Source organism: Desmodus rotundus, chromosome 1 (assembly GCF_022682495.2).
Source record: "Desmodus rotundus isolate HL8 chromosome 1, HLdesRot8A.1, whole genome shotgun sequence".
In the NCBI taxonomy this organism is placed as follows: Eukaryota; Metazoa; Chordata; class Mammalia; order Chiroptera; family Phyllostomidae; genus Desmodus; species Desmodus rotundus.
In genome coordinates this window covers 164,602,877-164,614,843 of record NC_071387.1, presented here as the reverse complement: position 1 = coordinate 164,614,843, position 11,967 = coordinate 164,602,877, and the positions used below count along the sequence as shown (strand labels likewise).

The window sequence follows — 11,967 nt, the reverse complement described above, 5'->3', positions numbered from 1 at the left end:
AAACCATCTAGATCCCCGAGTGACAGATTCCTGTTTGCCAAGATTTAGAAATGAAACAATAGTTTAGTAATTTAAAAAAAATGTAATTTTTGTTCTGTACCTTTCCATTAACCTTCCAAGACCTAGATTCCTGTCTTCAGTCTCTGAATGCAGCTTGCACCCTTTCAGGTTCAAGGTGTGTGATGGCACAAGTTGTGAGAAGAAATTCCCCGAACCAAGGTCTGGACAGAGGAAGGCAGGTAGGGCTCATTGGCGTTCACTAAAACTTAGTAACACCAGCACAGTGTATCAGTTAGCTTTTGATACATTGTATTCAGTGATTTACAACAAAGATTGTGTTTTTTTCCAAGCAAATAGCTTCCGCTGCTGGCAGCTTTGGCTCCACTCCACCAGTTTTCCTTTATTCCAGGCTCCAGGTTGAAGGAAGGTCAGCTTTTTGGAGACATGATCACTGAGCGCTGGCACCAAATGTGAGGGAAGAGGAGTCCTGATTTGTAGTATTTGCTATTTCCACAATAGCAAATGATGTTTAGCAAAAGACAATTTAACAAGTGTCCTGCCAAGTTTCTGGAAATGTAACAGTCAGCTCTTACCACTGTCACATGCTGCTTTTGAAACAGCTCACATTCTGTGTACCTCAGTTCTGCTCACGTTCTATTGGCCAAAGCAAGTCACATGACAAAACCTGTGGTCAATGGGGCCTGAAAGTACTCTCCACTTGTAAGGGAGCCTTGTAAAACCATATGACAATGGGCAGAGATGGTATAATCCTCTTATAAGGACAGGGAATACTGGTTACAATAATATAATCCACTTTCCCTCCTTTGGTTCAGGGAATTTTTTTTTAACCTCATCTTTTCTAGAAAGTAGAGATTCAAAGTCCATTAAAGGAGTTTTTACTTTACCATTCCAAGAAAGGTTTCAGAAGAAGAAACTGGTTGGGTGTCTTCAAAGGGATAATTTTTTAATGTGGTTAACTATTAGGTTAATGTTTTTCTTCTCATCCAAGAGAACATTGGTGGCTGAGGACATCTGACTGAAAGAAAAGCAACTAATATAAATGAATTAGGTTAAAGACATCTCTTATTCATGGTTTAATTCATAAACAAATGTTTAAAGTTTGTTGTATCTGGTAATCCTTTTAGTGAGAGACTTTAAAAAATGATATTGTTCTTTTTAAAAAAAGATTTTATTTAAATTATTTTTAGACAGAGGGGAAGAGAGGGAGAGAGAGATACACCAATGTGTGGTTGCCTCCTATGCACCCCTTACTGGGGACTTGGCCCACAACCCAGGCATGTGTCCTGACTGGGAATTGAACCAGTGACCCTTTGGTTTGGAGGCTGATGCCCAATCCACTGAGCCATACCAGCCAGGGCTTAATGAGAGACATTTTACTTTGAGTACTGTAATCATCCATTTAGCTTTAAACTGACCATGTAATAAGATACATGATATTTTCATTAGTTCATAAGACAGTTTTTAGTTAAGTGCTGGTTATGGGCAAGCACTACCTTAAACCTGAAGAAGAATCTGGAGATTAAAGAGATCATTCCTAACCTCAAGAAGATTACACTTCAGTGAGATAGACAAATGCAACTCCAAGAAGAAAGTTGAAAACGGTGTAAGAAGAAACACTGTAGCGTCACACAAACTGAGAAGAGCTGCATTTTCTTGAAGGCGGCAGCATTTAACCAAGACCTAAAAAGGGGTAGAATTTGGATACCTGGAATGTTTATTATCCTAAGAGGGTGTGTTTTAGATTTGTTTTTAAAGTCCAGCGAGAAGGAGCCTGACTTTTCTGTGTTTGAGGCAATGCTTTCTTATAATCCAAAATCTCTTTCTTGTTTCATATTAAATTTTATATCAAATTATAAAGTACTTCTCAAATATCTGATAGCTTTTTTTTTTCTGCCCCACATTCTTCAAATTTCAGCAAGAAAAACACTTTTTAGTCTGTATTTTGGCAGTGGCATTTCCCCTAACTTTCATCATGCACTTAACTATAAATAGCATTTAATTTTCATAAGAAGACCTCATTTCTATCCCATCTCCTGGAAGCTGGCAAAGCATGAGAGCATGCATTTTATTGGGAGTGCAGAGTATCTACTGTCCAGATTCTTGCCAGAGATTGCAGCTTCGGAATCTGCTGTCTAATTCTTACCAAAAACCCAGTTTGAGAAAACTATTTATGGAAATTACCTCAAAAACATGAAATTACAGAGCAGCGTACTTGGACCACACTCTTGGTACATCCTACATGTGCTTTCGGTCTGTAGTTTTCTAGTGATCTTTTTGTCTGGTTTTGGTGTCCGAGTAATACTAGCTTCGTCCAATGAGTTGAGAAGTATTTCTTCCTCTTCTGTTTTGGGGGATTTGTGAAGAATTGGTATTAATTCTTCCTCAAATGTTTGATAGAATTTAACAGTGAAGCGACCTGGGCCTAGGCTTTTCTTTATGAGTAGTTTTTTACAATTACTAATTCAATGTCTTTATTTGTTATAGTTATGTTCCAATTGTCTATTCCTTCTTGAGCCAGTTTTGGTAATTTGTATCTTTCTAGAAATTTATCCGTAATCATCCAAGTTATCTAATATGTTAGTATATAGTTGTGTATAGCATTCCTTTATAATCCTTTTGATTTCTGTAAGGTTGATAGTAATGTCTCCTCTTTCATTTGTGGCTTTTTCTTTTTTTAATTAAAAATTTTAAATTACATTTATTGGGGTGACATGAGTTCATAAGATTAGATAGGTTTCAAGTATACATATCTATGACAACCTGAGTATTGCCCTGTGTGCCCACCACTCAAAGCCAGACCATTTCCCTCACCATGTATTTGGTCCCCTCTACCCTACTCCACCCACCCCTTCCCTCTGGTAACCACCGTGCTGTTGTCTGTGTCTATGAGTTTCAGTTTTTTGTTCCCCATACAAGTGAAATCACATGGCTCTTAGCTTTTTCTGACCGACTGACCTTGCTTAGCATGGTGTTCTCAAGGCCCATCCATGTTGTCGCAATTGGCCGTATCTCATCTTTCTTGGCTGAGCAGTATCCCATAGTGTGTATGTGCCACATCTTTATCCAGTCGTCTCTCAAAGGACACTTTGGTGGTTTCCATGTCCTGGCCACCGTGAATGTGCTGCAGTGAACATAGGGGTGCGTATGTCTTTGTGAATAAATGTTTTCAATTTTTTTCAGGAAGGTACCCAGGAGCGTTTCTGGGTCATATGGTAACTTTGTTTTTAATTTTTTGAGGAACCTCCATATTGTTGTCCATAGTGGCTATACCCACTTACATTCCCACCAGCAGTGAATGAGGGTTCCTTTTTCTTCACAAGCTCTCCAATACTTGTTATTACCTGCCTTGTTGATAATAGCCATTTCTGGCTTTTAGATGTGCTTTTAAGGAACTGTCCCTTGCGGGTTATGTCATCTGCCTTCAGTGAGGCACTTTGTAGGAAAGAGCTGAATAAAATTTATTGTCCGAGCTAGTGTCCTGATGTCATTCACTGCCATTGCCCACCAATTCCCACAGTGTTTTTTTCTTACCCAGAGGAGACCATTCTCTGCTCTTGGGTGATGAGAAGCTCTGCGTCCCCTGAACAGATGGGGTCCTTCCATCCTGTGGGCACTGTGGAGTATGTAGTGGACTGCTTCCTTGCTTTGGCTGCTAGGAGAGCTAAGAGTCAAATATGGGATACCTGCTCTATTAGTTTCCTAGGGCTGCTGTAGCAAAGTACCACAAACTTAGTGGCTCAAATCAATAGAAGATTATTCACTCACAGTTCTGAAGGTTAGAAGTTCAAAACAAATGTGTCAGCAGGGCCACGTTCCCTCTGAAATCTGTAGGGGCAAGTGTTCCCTGGCCTCTCCCTAGCTTTGGGCGGTGGCCAGCAGTTCCTGGCTTGCAGATGTATTACTGCAGCCCCTGCCCCTGTCGTCACACAGCACTCTCCTTGTGTGTCGGTGTCTACGTTTCCCTCTTCTTATAAAGACAGCAGTCATATTAGATGAAGCGCTACCCTGATGACCTCGTCTTAATTTGACTACATTTGCAAAAACCGCATTTCCAAATAAGATCACATTCACAGGTGCCTGGGGTCAGGACATCAACATCTTTCTGGGGGGAGGGGAGCATGATTCAGCTCATCACAATGTCACCTTTTCTTTATGCTAATATTTTATTCCTCTGCCTATATTTTCCTTTTGGCATGATTCCATGGGTTACTTAGGTTTTCCTTAATTATATGCATCTTGGCAGGGCCTGAAGGAAATATGGCAGAAAGGAAGGAGGAAAGGAAGGAGGAAAAGGGAAAAGAGACTTTGGAAGGAAAATTTGCTCCAAAAAAATCAGACATGGAAATTGGGAACAGAGTTGTAGGAATGGGGGTGGGGGTGGGCAAGATTGACGGGACAGTGCTTTTGTTGTATGGGCCTCATCACAGCCTCAGAGTTATTCTTTTGGGGGATGAGAACACTGGTTACCAGCTGCCTACAGCTTAGCTGACATAGAGAAAAGTTGGACGGTAGCTCGAGGAGCCGAGGATTAGGAGAAGAAGGGTATGGTCTAGCAACTTTTAATACCCACAATAACTGGCACAGTATGGATCTGGGTTTTGTGGTACTTAGGGTTATACAGTGGTGAGGACCCAGGTATTCTAGTTATTGGGGACACAGATCCAAAATCATTGATTTAATGCATACAATTTACCTTGGAGGACAGCATCCCTTGTGTACAATGTTATTCCCCAAATGATATTTTAGCTGAAATTTTAATAGGCTGTTCTAAAAGTCTGTCATGCTAGCTGCTTCTGAATGTACAGCTGACCCTTGAGCAATGCAGGAGCTAGGGGTGCTGACCACCACACTGTTGAAAATCTGCATATAACTTTAGGGCCCTCCAAACTTAACAACAGTTGTCCCTCAGCATCCATGGGGCGTTGGTTCCAAAATCCACAATGTTCAAATCCCTTATATAAAATGGTATAGAACAAAGCATACATTTGTCCCTCCGTATGCATGGTTGGTTGAATTCACAGATGCAAACTCAGGGAGCGGAGGGCCAGCTGTATGTTTATTGAAAAAAGAAACAAAAAAACAAAAGAAAACACCTCTACATATAAGTGGACCCAAGCACTTCAAACCTGTGTTGTTCAAGGGTCAACTGCGTATTTTTATAGGATCAGCCACAGCTACTGAATAAACAAATATTTCCACTTTCATCTTTTCCATATCTTAATCCAGCACAGGTGAGAATCTTAATCCTACAGCACCCCAAGAGTTATCATCACTCCACTTACTACTAGAAAGGAGATCCTTGTTACCACCTGATGGGTAAGTAATACAGGTCGAGAATCCGATCCTGAGGTTTGGAGGGTCAGAGGTCTTAAGCTTCTACTTTCTAGGGCCACTCTGGTACCTACTTTCTTAGCTTGGGTTCCCTGAAATGTTGTAACTAAAACAAGGACTAGGATGCAGGTAGTTTGAGAGGTAATCACAGGAAGCAGGACTGGAGGAACAGTAATGCGAGTAATAAAAGAAATGCATGCCAAAATAAAGAGGCTTTTAAAAACTATAAATAATTGTGTGCCTTTTAAATAATGTCTTTATTTTATATTTGTAATTACAATTGTAACAGAAGTTGTTCCACGGGATGAACTGTTTTTAATCTTTACCTCTAGGCTTTTTCAGACCCAACTTCCTCATTTTTCAACTTTCTCGTTTTCTGTTATATAATGTTAGAAAAATGTTAACATAGACTTTATTTTCATTTCATTGCTTGACTTTTGGCTTGGAGACTAATGAAATTTTTAAAACTTATCTTTGAAACTTGATGTCTTCACTGTAATTATATATGAGGGGGAACACACCCACACACAAAAAACTGGAATTATCCTCTGGAGGGCGGGCCCCTTGTAGTACAGGCTTCCCCCAGCTAGGTGAGTGTTCTAGGAACCTGTCTGTATCAGGGTACCAGCTGGCACTGTTGTGAGAGGCTGCGTTTGGCTTCAGTGGATTTTTTTTTTTTTTGAAGACTCAATGTGTTTACCCCTTTCCTGATGGGTGATTTACGAGCGCACCTGTCCACACTGCTCTGAGTGTTCAGCAGTTTCTGCCCCAAAACACCATAATCCCCTGCCTCACCCTCTCTAAATGTCACCTGATCTCGCCCCAGTGACTGGTTTTTTGTTTCCTTGGATGAAAAAAATTCCTCAAAGGGAAACATTTTGCTGGATATGGATGAGGTAAAACAAAAAATGGCAGAAGCACTAAAAGGCATCAAAATCGGTGAGTTCAAAAACTGTTTTGAGCAGTGGAAAAAACATCTCAATAGTGTATTGCATCCAATAGAGAGTACTTTGAAAGTGACTGAAGTTTCAACATGTAAGAATAAATACGCACTTCTTAATAAATAAATTCCACGTATGTTTGGGTCCCCCTCATATATGCAAGTCTCTTGTTACTTGAAACATAACCAAGCTTGGAGTTTACCCTGGACATAATTTTAAGCAAGAGAGTTGTATAGTGAGATTTATATTTTAAATATACCACTTCAGGGAAGTAAGGTGAATGTGTTTGAGAAAAACAGACTAGAGATAAGAACACCAGTTGGACTGTTGCAGTGTTGTGGGCCAGAACTGAGGTATTTTTAAGATACAGCCTGTTTAGTATGTAGCAGAAAGGAATAAACAAGAAAATGGATGGATAATGGAATTGGTTGAAAGTAACTCCAATGTGCTTTGTAGTTCTCATGTCTCCCTGATGTCTTTTACTGGACGTGGTGTCCTCGAGGAGGCTAAGCTTCAGCTCAAAGGCCACCATCTCTGGGGTGCTCAGCTCCAGAGAGTCATGCTCCCCACGCGCCATTTTCCAGGTCCCTGCGATCAGAGGGAAACACCTGTAGCAGAAAGAAATGGCTCCCTTCCTATGGCAATTCTGAGAGAGGCATTAGACATTGAGCTCTGTTTCTCAGAACTACTAGGAAGAAATAGTGTAAGAACTTATTTCAGAATTTGACCCCCTTTTCAGAGTCCATTAGCCCCTCCCCCTGTGTGTGGCTGTGGTTCATATGCATGCATTCACCAGAAGCTGCTGCATGCCTGTGACTGGGGGGGGGGGGGGTGGCGGGCTTGCAGGTTATCCAGGCAGGATCCACTTGCTGCCATTTGACAGTTTTCTTCTCCTAGGGCTGTGAAGTGCCCCATAAAGCCCCACGGTGCACTTCCTGGCTGCTTCAGTGAGCCCCACATTTGCGATTTCTGGTAATGTACACGTAGTTGAAAGGATAGTCAGAATCAAACCTACATGCTGTGGGACACCGGGGAATGTTTATGTCTAAAAGTAGAGACTACTTTTTTCTTTCTTACTACCACATCTTGAGAGAAAAGGTGGGGAAAAAAAGGAAGAACAGAAAAGACAAGGCAATATGAGTGACAGCATTGCAGGCCTTCCTGTCTTCCTGTTCTTACTCACGCACAGGGGTTTGTAGCTGAGGCTTATGCTTGGGAAGCAAACCCAGCAGGAGGAGACATGGGAAGAGTGGTGGGAGGCAGCCCTGCACAGACAGCTTTGGAGGGTGCTGCTCCAGTGGCCTCTTGCTCAGAGTGCTGGCAGGGGTGAGGGTGGGGGAGGTGTTCCATATTGCTTGTTTAAGGGGCCAGCGTGACTAGAATGATGGGTTAGAGCATCTGGAGGCTTATCTCGCTCACCACAACTCCAAGAGTCTGTGACCCCAGCTGTGGCCTGATGTGACCCCAGGGTTGATGTGACCTGACCCTGGTGGTTAGACATTCTACACAAACCTCAGAGGTTTTTTACAAACTCCTTTTGCCAGAGGAAAAAGACACACTTGCCCAAAAGAGCTGGTGTGGCTATTTTCTGAGATAATCATAAAGAACAACAACAACAATGACAACAGAAAACCCTTGGTTTTCTTTGGTGTCTGCTTTGCAGTAGGAGAAGAGGAAACCATTGTAAGAGGGACTCAAGGATGCAAGCAGAAGTCTGGCCCACAGATGGAGGGTTTAACATCCTGTCCTCAGAAACCAGGTCAGAGTGCTGTGGCCCATTGGTTTTGGCTGGATCTACTTGGGATGATCCAGCCTGCCTGGACTTGTGAATGATTTAATCAATTCAGAATCTTCCCAACCTCTCTGCCCAACCAAACCTCATTCTCAGTCCTCTTATGAGGACTTCGTAGACTATACCAGCATACAAGGATCTCTGTCACCCAAATTTCCCCTGCTCTCCAAGTCGGTATCACACACATACATATTGTTTCTTAGAAGCTAGCCTCGTCTTCGTGGCTCAGCTATAATGATCTCACCAGCAGGAATCAGTTTTCACATTTTATACATTCCCCCTAGCACAGTGCTGAGCAAATAGGTGGTCTCAGTAAATACTTGGAGGGGTTGAAAATTCAAAACATATTCTCTACCACTTATATGAGGTACCCAGTGTAGTCAAATTCATAAAGACAGAAAGCAGAAGGGTGGCTGCCAAGGATGGGGTGCAGAGAGTGGGGATTTAATGTTTGATGGGGACAGAGTTGCAGTTTGGAAAGATGAAAAGTGCAGGAGGTGGATGGTGATAGCACCATCCCCATCCCCATTGTTGTGCAACAGTATGAATGTACTTAATGCCACTGAAATGTACACTTTAAACGGGCTCAGTGGTAATTTTTATGTATATTTTACCACAAGAGAAGATAGATGTTTTTAGAGAGGCGCACACTGTAGACATCTGAGGCTTCCCCTAATTCTACCCTCAACTGGCACCCATGTGCAGGATCACTGTCTGTGTGTGACCGAAACCTCCGGTGTGATGGGCTTGCTGGACAGCCTCTGGACACTTGCTCAGCTTCCTTGTTGCCAGCTCCCTTTTTTAAGACACTGGAATATTTGCATCAGGCTTTTAGTTCAGATTTATTTTTCTTCGTTCATACTTACACAAGAGTGGATAGGAAGGAGCCCAGATCTAGACCAGGAAGTATTACAACTGCCCCCAAAGTAATGGACAAAGGCTAGTGATGGTGTGAATGTGCGCGACTTACTTAAGGTCTCAAAAAGTCGAGCCTGTGATTTTGTTTTGTTTCGTGTCTCATCTGTAAAATGGGGATAAGTATACATAGTACCTCTTCCACAGGGTTGTCATGAGGATTAACCGAGATGAATTATGTGAAATTCCTCGTAAAGTACCTGAGACAGAATAGAAGCTGGAAAGTATGACCAATTGTTTCTGAATGGCAGCTGAGAGTTCTTTGATTTTGTGACTTCAGCTTGGTTTTGAGAAGAGTGAAAGTAGACACAGGTCTTGGTAGAGCAGCAGTGCCTTGTCTGGCACTGTGATCCCACATGCAATCAAACCCCTGGAGGGCATGAGGTGGGAGGCTGCAGGAGCAGCTCAACTGGGACAGCTAAAGACTTCGGGCTCTTTCTCTCAGACTGACTACCCCAACTCAGCCAGAATGCACGTTCCCTGCTATGCTCTCTTTCTTTAGTTTAAATTTTAAAAAGTCCTGAGGGAGGACTCAAAGACACCAGGTTGGCTGGCCTTCTCACCTATGTGGTCAGGATGCCAGGTTCGGCTGCTCTCACTTGACCTTGATGTTGGAGTGGTGGAGGGCAGTTTTCAAAATAAAGAGGTTGCTGCCTCCTAAAAAAAAAGACTTTTGGGCAAATAAAAATTGAGGTGTTCACCCACACTGAACTTCACACTCTAAGCAAGCCAAAGAAAAATCAATACAGATGAAGTATTACAAAATTGGAGACTTGAAACCTATATAATTTTATTAAACAATGTCACCCCTTAAAATTAAATTAAAAAGAAAAAACAACCATGGGTCCCACACCCTAGGATCTTGTTCTTCAGTGACCAACAACCTACATGGCATGATAATTTGTTTTCAAAGAACAGGTGCTTTATGTTGCTTCTTTTCCAAGGGAGTTGAACTCATTGATCTTAAGGTTTTTTTTCAAGTTGGCATGTAAAATTATTTGACCTTGGTTTACTTATCGGGTTGTAAAAACGAAAATGCAAAATGAAAAATAATTGAAATAAACTCAAGGCCACATCAACATTTAATGCAAACTTCTAAACAGAAACTATTTTTACATTCCTCTTTACTAGTATGATATACTGTAGTTATTTTCCCCATGACTCAATGTTATGGGGTATTTTCCCCTTTTCTTTAAATAGTCCTCAATTTGAATGTAACACAAAGTTCCCATTTTCCCCATAAATTACGTATTTATAGCTCATGGGAATAGCTACGTGTCTCTTAAAAGTACTTCTGCATTTGAATTATAGAGAAAATGACTAAATAGGATTCTGAACTTTGGGTGCTCTCGAGGTAGCTGGAACAGAGAGAACAGGACTCTGTGTCCTGGGCTGGGGTCCTCTTTGCTCTGAGTACCACCTTCTGAGCCTGTCCCCAGCTGTGTGTGCTTCAGGCAGGGTGAGGAGGGGGAGGATGGGCATGAGTTCAGGAGCAGAGCTAGTTCACCAGCAGAGGCAGTGTTGCAGTTAAAAATATAGCCTTTAACCTCATGTGCAGGGATTCAGCTCTACCTTATACTATTTCCAAAGCTTGGGATGTTTTCTTCGTTTCTTTGCTTCTGTTGCATTTTCCTCTCTAAACTGACATAACAGGAGTTATGCTTAGGGTTATGGTAAGAATTGAATAAGGTAGTACATGTTTGGCATGGAGCGAGTCATCAGTAAGTGATGGTTATTGTTTCTGAGTGAGTTATAAAGCAGAAATGACTAGGATGTCTTCTCTTTCTTGCACCCTTTGTCCCCTTCTAGTTTATTTCTTTGGAAGCCTAGTGGCCACCTCCTAAGACCAGCTGAGCTTTCTGCTTAAGAGGAAATACCCTTCATCCCCCTAGAAAGCTGAATGTGATCCCAGATAGGGGAGCAGAGAGTTAGCTTTATACCTGCCTCTGGTGTAAGTGTCATTTGTGTGTTCACGTGGGGCTAGTCCTCTCCGCCACAGTAAAAGACCACAGGATGGCCTGGGAGCCAAGACTATGTTTGCCTGGAAGGTCCTCAGTAAATTAGTTGCTGCTTTTACAACCCTACACCCTAGGTGACAATGGGCAGCTAGTTGAGCATCAAGGGACTGTGTTTTTTTTTTTTTAAGCATGAGTTTTACAGTACAATTTATGTATTAAAAATACTTCAATTTTAAATCTACTTTATAATGGGTTTTGAAAATTATATACAACCATGTAAGCCACACCTCAGTCCAGATACAGAATTTTCATAAGCCCCCAAAGTTTCCTTACATCCTGTTCAATTGATCTGTCTTCTTTCCCACCCCAGACAACCACCGATTAGCTTTCTGTTACTATAGAAGAATTGCACTTTCTAGAATTTCATATAGTAAATGGAATGTGTCAGGCTTCTTTTATTTATCATAACACTTTGAAATTTACCCACTTGTTGCATGTATCGGTGGATTCTCCCTTTTTGTTGCTGAGTTTATCCATTATATAGATACCACAATTGTATATCTGTTCTCCTGTTAATGAATATTCAAGTTGTTTTTCACAGATAACATCATTGTATCATAAAATACTAAGAGATCTATGCCCCCCCCCCAATGCTACAAGTTGAATTTAGCAAGGTCATGGAATACAAAAATTACTATGTAAACTCAATTGTATTTCTGCATATCAGCAATGAACATTGAGAAAGTGAAATTAAAAATACAATTTCATTTACAATACTATCAAAAAACATGACATACTTGGGAGTAACAATGCACGTGTGAAACCTACACACAGGTTCCTCCTTGACGAGATGATTCTAAAGTTTTTATGGAAAGGAAAATGACCTAGAATAACCAAGGTTTTTTCAAGACTTTCTATAAAGTCTTCAAGACAGTAATTTTACTTTCTATAAAGAAAGTAAACCTTGATTTCTATAAAGTAATCAAGACAGTGTGATTATAGCAAAAGG

General features: G+C 41.3%; 1 protein-coding gene across 1 annotated transcript in view; it reads left to right on the top strand.

Annotated features, from left to right (window-relative positions):
* Window positions 1–175: 175 nt before the first annotated feature.
* The window catches only part of PDE8B (phosphodiesterase 8B), a 300,637-nt gene continuing 288,845 nt past the window's right edge, over window positions 176–11,967 (top strand). Inside the window, exons 1-2 of the mRNA XM_045197875.2 lie at window positions 176–239; window positions 5,248–5,337. The gene's annotated coding sequence lies outside the window, so the exon portion shown is untranslated. The remainder of the gene's footprint in view (window positions 240–5,247; window positions 5,338–11,967) is intronic.